Consider the following 9,981-nt stretch of genomic DNA (forward strand, 5'->3'; position numbering starts at 1 on the left):
AGTTGTGCTGTCAGAGCTACCATGAATTTCAAAACAGTTTGTCTAACCAATTTAAGTCAAGATTAGTGATCCAACAGATGACATGTGAAAGACCATTTGCACAATGAGCAACACTCACGTCAGAAAAAATGCTGCATTTGGTTACTGTGCTATGTGTGCATAAGAAGTCACATTAGCACCTGACATTTTACAAACTTGAAAGTCTATTCAACTTTAAACTCAGAATACTCAATTAGTACGCAAAGGAACAGCAGATGTGTTTTACTCCTCGGGGAAGGCAATAGATTGTATAGTTATCTCCTGACAGGGTAAAATAACTACCCCACAACTATACAATCTACTACCTCACTCCGCTAGAGAAATATATACTTGGACCTAGTTCCGGGAAATACAGCTTTGTTGAACAGCTATTCAATTTTGAACAAGTCTTATCTTATGGTACCAATTACCACAACCAGTATTTTTGCTTAATTAGAAATGCAACAGTTTTAGTTTTTAAATTATCCCATGAAGTATACAGTTAGGATGAAATCTACCCTTCCGTACCTACGCTTCTCCCACAAAGAGAATTTTTAAAATCTAACTTGAAAATCAGAATGATAAAGAAATTGACTTTCCTGGACTGCACAAAATCCAGACATGCATACCAACTCTTCTATGTTACAGAAATGTATATCCTCTGCCCATAAGCCTTTGAACTAGAAAAGTTCTGAAGAACTGCAAAATAAGCTTCTAAAATGAAAGAGCTGACACTGCTGATTTTCTGCTGCTTTAGGAAAGACAGTAGATTGTATAGTTATCTCCCAGTTGTGGGTATGACCCTAAAACTATACAACCTACTACCTCATCCCACAGTGCAGACATCTTCTTAGTTCAGATGCAGAAAGAATGTTGTTTTACCAAAAACAAATTAACTGCAAGACAGCATCTATATTACAGATTACCACAAAGAAAGCTTCTCCATGCAACAAATTAAAGATTTTTTTATTTCCTACTTTTTAAAAATTATACCAACCAATAGACGATCTCAGGATTTCACCTCTGGACAGGGAGCAAGATGCAGAGCAAGAAAGGTATCTAAAATGCAGATTTTTAAAATGTTAAAATTACTCAAATCTGAAAGTAAAAAAAGATATCAGAAATCTTACATACAGCAAGAACATCATCACTCATTCCTCTTGTTAATTAACAGTAACAGTGAAACCTAACAACCATGGTTCTCTTCAGCCAATTTTCCTAGTTGTACCAGTGAAAGGGTTTAAAGCCTATACATCAAATACAAAATGTAATACCATGAATAACCAATGTTTTAAGCCAAGTTAGTGTAGGAGATTTTCACTTAGCATTTAAAATATAACAGCATGAAAGTGCTACTTTGCAGATACTTTGAGGTGAGCAAATTGTTACCCCAGATCTTAGATTAAGTTCTTGGGGGGAAGAGACCAACCTGTTATGCAGCACAATGTATTTTTGATCCCAATTGGGCCCTCTACGCACTGCAATATTAGTGCAACTTGCTTCTCCAAAAGCTACTTTTGTGCTCATTTTTTTAAAAGCAAAAAGGACATACTAATTCATTCTGATGTAAACTTAAAACCTGTTTCCACTTTAACACTTCAGTTAAACATGATCCTGAACAAGTTCGGAGAGGAAAAAAAATCTAAATCAAAATGCTTGCCAGGCAGATGTACAATTTAGAATCCACTTCTTAGCAAAGACAACAAAGAGTTCTTTAGTACCTTAAAGACTAATAGATTTATTTGGGCATTGGGGTTTTGCCCATAAAAGCTTATGCCCAAATAAATCTGTTAGTCTTTAAGATGCCTCCTCCCCACCCCCCTTTTTTATGCATGCACAGACTAACACAGCTCTGATTCCTGGCAAAGGTAGCTTGGAAACAGGGAGCCGGGGGAAGAAAAGTTGATTTATATTAGGAAAAACAATTAACCATCTGAAATAAGTATTTCTAAATGCAGTTTAGAAATGCAATTTTCTGAACAGTTCAAATATTATATATTTACAAGATTTTATTGGTAATTCTAATTGAAGACTCTCAAAAAGTCTTAACAGAATAGCCCCACCACATGTCAATGTCCTTGCCAAAAAATACAGCCTGTGATCCAGTGCATTTATATACAAATGGAGGACATTATTCCGCCATGAACAGCATACCAATAAAAGCAAAAAAAGTCTTGAACTCTTCAATGCTGTACTCTGGAACCTTAATATATACAAATATTGGCAATGAATGTTAGTGGATTGCTCTTAAGGTTCTGCCACAGAGTAGAATATGCCCCGGACCTGCTTTCACTAAATCATATGCTTTAACATAATTTAAGTTTAAGTATTTCTTGCACAGATGGGCATAAGTTGTTGGTTATAATTCCCAAAACAGAAATAAAATCTGAATAGCTCTGAGACAAAGCCACCTTTAGATAAGCTCAGTAGAGGCAAAAATACTGCAGTCAGATGGAGAAAAAAAAGTGTAGAAACATTAAAAATCCTTTTTCATGAGAGTCTTCACTTCTTCACCAGCAGAGCAAAAAGCTGTGTAAAAGTATCATATCCAGGATACTGAAAGTCTGCTGATGCCTTCTCAGTCCAGCAAAGTGAACCACATCAGATAGAGGAATAGCCAAGTGGGAAATAGAAAGACTATAGTATGGAGTCACACTGAGCCTATCAGATGATGATTCAAGATGGTACCTGTTTATATGTTGTGAAAACTGGCCACAAAAGGATGACAGGGCAACCAATACTTTTTTTTTTTGCTGTTTATGTATTTAGTCCTACATATCTCAATGATAATATTCTTCCATTCAAATAGAAGTTATGTTAAAAGCATTCTATGTTTACATTATACTACTGAGTTGATTGATATTTATTTTCGCAAGATACTGAATATGGATGTTAAATTTCGATTAATCAGCTAATCGAGTTGTTGATGGAATTTTCATTGAGTACTTGATTAGTCGATAAAGGGGGCACTGGCTATCCTGCTGCACCTCTTCCTTTGAAATGTACCAGAGCCGTTGTTGGCTCTGGTACATTTCAAAGACAGAGGTGCAGCAGTCGGGACCCTGCACAAGTGGGGACTGCTTCGGTCCCCACTCATGCCATTTCCCCCACTGCCTCTCGTATCCCTCCGCGGAGATGGTGATTCTATAACCCAACAAGCCTAGTCGCTTATATCCCTAATAATGCAGTCCATTTTTTTCCAAAGTTATTGAAAGGGTTTCAAGCAGCCTTAAATCTCCTAATAAAATGTATTCATTCTTGAAGTGTTCACAGCTGGGCCACTCTTTCCACTGCCAGTGGAACTCATTTGTACACCAGGCCCCATCTGATTATCTTCAGATTGCTTCTGCTATTATCAGGACTTTTTGCTTGAAGCATTATGCAACTAGTTTTATACTGAGCTTACAGAATACATTTAGAAATTTAATAAGCTTATGTGAAGAATTGTTCCATTTCATTACAAGACTTGCTAAAATTGTGAGGCTTACATTTAAAAAAGCTGAATAATACTATTTTCTTATGGTATTTATCTACTGTCTCATCTGTGCCTTACTACATCACAACTTAAGACACTAATAGCTCATACTCACCAAAACAGTCTCAATTTTGAAAGAAGTGAAACTGACCCTAAGAGATGGTTGCTAAGATATTTTCATCTATTGCAATTTTGGAGATGGTATAAAACAGAAATTTCTAAAAAAAAATCTCGTGAAGTTCTGTTTCATCTGTCTAGATCTTTGGAATGCTAACACTACTCTGTCTATATATCCAATTCTCAGCTCAGGAGAAGCAATAACTAAAGGTGATGGAGCAGTCTTTGTAGGAGCCAGGGATGTTAAGTAGCAATTAATTTGCTAATTGAGTCGTCAATAGAATTTCCATCAACTACTCGACTAGTCAATAGGCACTTCCACGTTCCACCTTAGAAATGTACAAGAGCCCCAGGAGCACACGTAGAACCTAGGGCCAGTGGAAAGTCCCACTGACTCTGGGCTCCACACAGGTGCTTCCGCTCTGAAACGCACAAGAGCCCCAACAGGCTCTTGTGCATTTCAAAGCTGACACACTGCATGGAACCCGTAGTCAGCTGGGGAGTCTCAGCTAATTCCGGGCTCCAAGTGGCACTGCTGCTTTGAAATGCCACACAGAGCTGAAGGTCACCTGGGGAGCCCCCAGCTGATCCTGGGTTCTGTGTAGTGCTGCCGCTTTAAGTACTCCCCTCTTGTGTCTCCCCACCCCCTTGTGCCTCTGATAGAGGTAGCGGGGGGGGGGGGGGGGTGACTAGTCAACCATCCTGTCAACTGTCCGATAAGCATTAATTTTCACTCTTCTCCTGTAGTAATTTTGTAAAATTCAGAACACCCTTAAACTAGTGGCTCTTTAAAATTCATATGCTAAAGTTTCATTGGAACAAGTTTTCAAATAATTTGCAATCAATGATTAAATCACCCCACACCGGTTCAAAATTACTATACAAAAGCCTTTTACATTGCAATCATTCACTGAAATTAGAAGGAAACAGGAATATCTAATTTTGAGTTGCATGTAAGAACAGAGAGGTAACTGCTAGTAGTGCTAGACATGTTTGGAGATAAAGGATTTACCACAAGAAAATAAGTCACTGTTGCCCACTGTCCAACAAATTCTGTCCCCAACACTAAACAAGGTGAGGTCCCACAGAAAATGCTTTTAAAGCTTGTAATATGCATGAGGTACAATATTGAGTTTTCTACCCTAATTACTTGCCTCTGTAACACTAGTTTTTTAACGTTGTGTGTATGAATGAGAGATCAAGCGTCTCAATACGAATAGCTAGCAAACGGTATAAGTGAAATGTTCACACTATTAATTGGATAGAAAATTGCCAAATAAGATTCTACTGTACTAGTGGGACAAAACTTTAAGAAGTTACTAGCTTCTATGTGTTACTTCTAGATTAGTAAACAATCTATTGGCCAGATATCAATACATGCTGCCACCTGTTAAGATCAAATCTCTTCAGATAAAATACATTAACCTAAATATCTTTATTAACTTCATGTACACGTGAGGTGGTCAGAAAGTTTCCCAATATCTTGATGCTCAAATATTTGATTAGTTTACTGAAAGTCGATATAATAAAGGTCTGAAGAAAGTATCTGTTTTGCCTACTACTAAAATAGATTTGATAGTAACTTGTGTAACTTATTTAATCTGTACTTCATTTTATTATTTGTAAAGTGGATGAAAATTTTTACCCACTTCCAAAAACTGAGACAGTTTTACAGATATGAAGGGCCTAGAGGCTATCTAGTTTTTTCTCCTGTATCAAAATCACCAGCTACTCCAAAACCCTAAACTAAGAAGTTATGTATATAGTAAAGAGAACCAATTAGATATCAGATTGAACATACAGTGCTGATGTTTGTTCTGTACTTTTTCCAGTTATGTCAGACATGCTAGAACAGAGCATTGTTTTTTCTAACCATGACCACTCCAAACTGTTGCCCAATTTTTACATAAACCACTGTCGGGTGATTTCACCATCTTTTAGAGTCAACTGCCACAGATTTCCACTGAACAGAAGTTTGCCATTTCCTTTTTTTAAGACAGCTAAAGAAGTACAGCATTCTGAACTGTTTTTCACAGGACATTTAAAGTGGCAATTATTTATTCCCCCTGAAATGTCCGTTTTATTATGTATCTGTTTATATTATATAATCCCTTGATGGGGAATAGTTCACTTCATCATATCAAATATCAGTTAGTTCTGATATTTAATCCCCTACTTGATGTACTTTTCAGAGGATGGCTTAAGAGATAAATTTAATAAAGACACATCCATGAGTTAAAACTTATACCTGCATCAAAATTAAACGGTCATTCTTTTAAGTCACTGTAACAAGATATCTATATGCATCCTTATGTTTTCCTATTTAATTCCCTTATGCTGGTCTAACACACACAAAAAACCTGTTTATTTGTTCCTGTTAACTGAGCATGAGTGTCATGTATTTTACCCCCCTCTGTTAATTTCTGGTGTCCGTATATTATCAACTGAATAATTAGAGGTTTAACAAGCCATAAGATTTAAGTGGGATTCACAAAGGTGCTTCACTTTCATAGATTTCAGATCAAGGTGCAGCAATTCATAACAAAATTTAACTTTTCTATTGATCTTCACAGCTTCTAGAAGATCTCTTGTAAATTTTCTAAGTTATTTCATATACAAAGGGATCTTCCAACTAACAGTTAACATTTAAGAGAAACTTAAAAGGCATTTATCAAATGGATATTAAAATGAGAGCAGCAGAAATGATCCTTTTAAGTCACGGAAGTACTCACCCTCTCCAATCTTCACATGCAGGATAATTACATTTTAGTCTTTTCAAGTAGCCTATGCAACCTTTTAATTTGTATGCTCTTCATATCGATAAATCTAAGTTTTTAGATAACAGGCTAACATTCAATGCAAAAGTGCTGTTTAACACATTATAAATCAAAATACCATAAAGGTAAGTAGCAAATAACTTAGAAACTCCCTTTAATAGGTATTCTAACTAATGTTTCAAGATAAGGGCTTAGAATAGCATGATAAAACAGTTTAGGAACAACCTGTAGCAAACTTGATCAATTTTCAGTAATAATTTGCAAGACCCCCTTCACCATGACTTTTAAATGGTCAGTCACTAACCACCCTTCCTGTACTACTTATTGTAATCAGATCTCAATAACTGAGAACTTGAAGTAACAAAATTTCCTGAAGGGCTTTCAAGGGAAACTATACCTTAATGAGCCTACACCAAAATTAATAAAGCCATCCATGTACGAGAAGTTATGACTAATGGATCAAGCCAAATCTGACTATAGGAACCATTTACTAGGAGGTCTGTAAAAGTGAAGTCTAGTTACTAAACACTGGGGTTTTTAAGATTCTTTACAGTAGAAGTGAAAGTATTAGAAGTTCAATACAAATGAAATCATTAAATATTTCTGAAGTTCAAAAATATAAAATTCTGTTCAACAAATGCCATTTCAAAACCCCAATAGAATTTGAATCAATTTTTCATCACTAGTTTTATTCTTTAGGTACTAACTAAAAAATAATTAAATAATTTTATAAAGACACATGCTCCTGTCCCGCTGCCAGACCTCCCTATTCCTGGGCTCTGTATTCCAGGAACATCTGTGGTCCATGTCAGAGGACGGATGTTTCTGGACCAGAGAGTCCTAGTTTAGGGAGGTACAAGCTGTGATACTTGGCACATTGTTTTGCTCTCTAGTCTTTAGCAAACTAAAAATATAACTGACAATTGCTAGCCTAGATGAAAGTTACCCTGTATCACCTCAGCTCCTGCAACATCTACATATTAATAACATTTAAATGTCAGTCAACTTCCTTTTTGAACAACACAACTTAATGTTTCTTTGGCTTTCTTTTTTCCCCTCATACTAGCTTCAAAGAGGCATAGAGCCCAAGGTCTGAAAGGACTTTGGAAATCATCTTGTCTAGAGGTGGGCAATAATTTTTTATGAGGGACCACTCCAAGAAGTGTAAGTAGTCAAGGTCCATGCTCTTCCATAATATTAATGGAGGAGATGCAGAGTCTGGGATGGAGGTTGGGTGCAGAAGAGAATTTGAGGGTGCAGGATGGGGTGAAATCTGAGAGGGAGTTTGGATTATTTAAAAAAAAAAGGGGGGGGGGATTGTGACCTGGGTAGGGGGATAGGAGATGGTGCAAGGGTTTGGGCTGTGACCTGGGGCAGGAAGTTGGGAGAGGTGGTGGGGTACCTGGTACAGGCTCTGGCTAAGAGGTGCTTATCCAAGGCAGCTCCTGGCCAGAAGCCTAGCAGGACCCTTGGGCAGGCCCTCTCCCTGCCACAGCCCTGCAATACCACTCAAAGCAGCTGACTGCTGGGGCTATGTACCACTTTATGCACCATGCTCCCTGAGGGCCCTTCATGTGCTTCCTGCACCCCAAGCACAGCCAGGCAGCTCCCATTGGCCAATTTCCAGCCAATAGGAGTTGCAATTTCCCGCCAATAGGAGCTGCAAGAGGTGGGTCACGAGCAGAGCACAAAGGCCCCCCCCCCACACACACACACTTCTCTCCTAGGCAAAGAGATACAGATGGTTTCCACAATTGGCTGCTTTTAATGGCATGCAGCAGCACAGCAGGCAAGGCACCTTGCCTGAAGGTCTATTTCATAAGTCTTATAATTGACTTATACTTGTCATTGTTATCGGTTAACGCTTAGTCCTCAACAAATCAGATTTACATTGGCAGCTCTCTACAGTTGAATGTAATCCAAATGTTCCTTTTATGAAAGTTACAGCAGCCTATAAACAGTAGATTTCATGATAAAAAACTGATAACTATACAGCAGCAATACACAATGCAATTGATAACTATTTCCAATCTAAAACTTCATTAAAATTGCATTAAAGCTACTGCTACATCATAGACACATTTCAAAACACTACCGCTTAAATATACAACACAATAAGGCCCAAGTACAAGACGCATAACCATGTTAGTCCTTATGAAAGCATAAACTTTTGCTTCAAGGAGCCTTTACTTACTCCACCAGGTCTGTTTTAAATCCAAGTCACAGTTGTCAATACCTGCAGGTCTTACCAGCAGTTTCAAAGCCTCAAAACGTCTTGGTTAAGAACTGTTGAAGCCTAAGCAAGAGAAAAAGCGCATGAGCGGCTGCTACTTGCTCGCAGGGGACGGAGCTCCGCGGGGTCTGGGTGACCTCACGGAAGGTATTCGCGTTCCCTCCCCCTGGGGCTACGAACCGCCCTTCCCCCCGCCGAGCCCAGCCGCAGCATCCCCCCGAGCCCAGCCGCAGCTCCCCCCCCCGAGCCCAGCCGCAGCTCCCCCCCCCGAGCCCAGCCGCAGCATCCCCCCGCCGAGCCCAGCCGCAGCATCCCCCCGCCGAGCCCAGCCGCAGCATCCCCCCGCCGAGCCCAGCCGCAGCATCCCCCCGCCGTTAGCGCCCGCGGCCAAGGGCACTGGGGACCCCGGGCTTCCCGGCGCTGCTCGCAGAACAGGGGGCTGGGCCCGCCTGCCTCCCCGCGCCATTAGGAGCCAGGGCCGCGGGTCCGCCCGAGAAGCCACCGATCGCTCCCGCCCGACCCCCAAGAAATCGGGGGGGCCGCGGCCCGGAGGGTTCGGAGGAAGACGGGGAAATAGCGCCTCCCCCTCCCTGCCAAGGTCTCCCCTACCTGCAAACTTGATAGCGGAAGTGACGTGCGCGGCCGCTAACAGCACCCGCAGCCTATCACTCACGGGAACGGAAGTTACATAGCCAATCAGCAGCGCCCGAGGGCGGCACTTCCGGGGCTTCACGTTAGTCTGACGGGGGGAGCTGAGGAAAAAAAATACCTGAAATGCTTAAAAGCGTGAGCGAGCAGGCCGGTGAGAGCCCCCCCCCGGGCGGAGCACGGCCCCGCGGCCCCGCCCGCCCCACGCACGCGGCCGCCAGAAGGGAACATGGCGCAGTGGGCGCTTCGCCCGAGCAGGGGGCCGCCACCGCCGGCCCGGCCTTGAGCCAGCGCCTCCCCTCGGCCCCCGCGCCTGGCAGGCCCCGCCGCCCCAGAGCCTCTACCTGGACTCGCCCTGCGAGCAATGGCGGCCCTGCCGCAGCCCCCTCCCTGCCGCAGGCTGAGCCGGAGCGGCGCCCAGGACCCGGATGGAGTCGCTCGCGGCGGCCCTGCAGCCGCTCGCCGCAATGCACGACGGGAAAGGAGGCAATGCCGCGTGTGCCGTCTCGCGCCGCTCATTGGCAGGGGGGAGGCGGAGCGCGCCATCCGTCACCGGCGCTTCTCCACTCTCATTGGCCCGGGGGCCACGTGGCACCGCCTGGGAGAGGGGCCTGGTCTCTCATTGGAGACGAGCCCCTCCTCCCCCCTCCCGCACTTGCTCACCCCCTATTGGGAGGCGGATCGTTCCAACCCCATTTTCCCGCCCCACCCCG

At 42.1% G+C, this 9,981-nt stretch overlaps 1 long non-coding RNA gene across 1 annotated transcript in view; it reads right to left on the bottom strand.

Annotated features, from left to right (window-relative positions):
* LOC142830989 (uncharacterized) overlaps window positions 1-9,781 on the bottom strand; it is a 58,654-nt gene extending 48,873 nt beyond the window's left edge. Inside the window, exons 1-3 of the long non-coding RNA XR_012906572.1 lie at window positions 9,613-9,781; window positions 9,230-9,372; window positions 1,016-8,683 (exon numbers count right to left, since the gene is read on the bottom strand). This is a non-coding gene — a long non-coding RNA (uncharacterized LOC142830989). The remainder of the gene's footprint in view (window positions 1-1,015; window positions 8,684-9,229; window positions 9,373-9,612) is intronic.
* Window positions 9,782-9,981: the final 200 nt, after the last annotated feature.

The sequence above is a fragment of the Pelodiscus sinensis genome, chromosome 11, assembly GCF_049634645.1.
Source record: "Pelodiscus sinensis isolate JC-2024 chromosome 11, ASM4963464v1, whole genome shotgun sequence".
Lineage (NCBI taxonomy): Eukaryota > Metazoa > Chordata > Testudines > Trionychidae > Pelodiscus > Pelodiscus sinensis.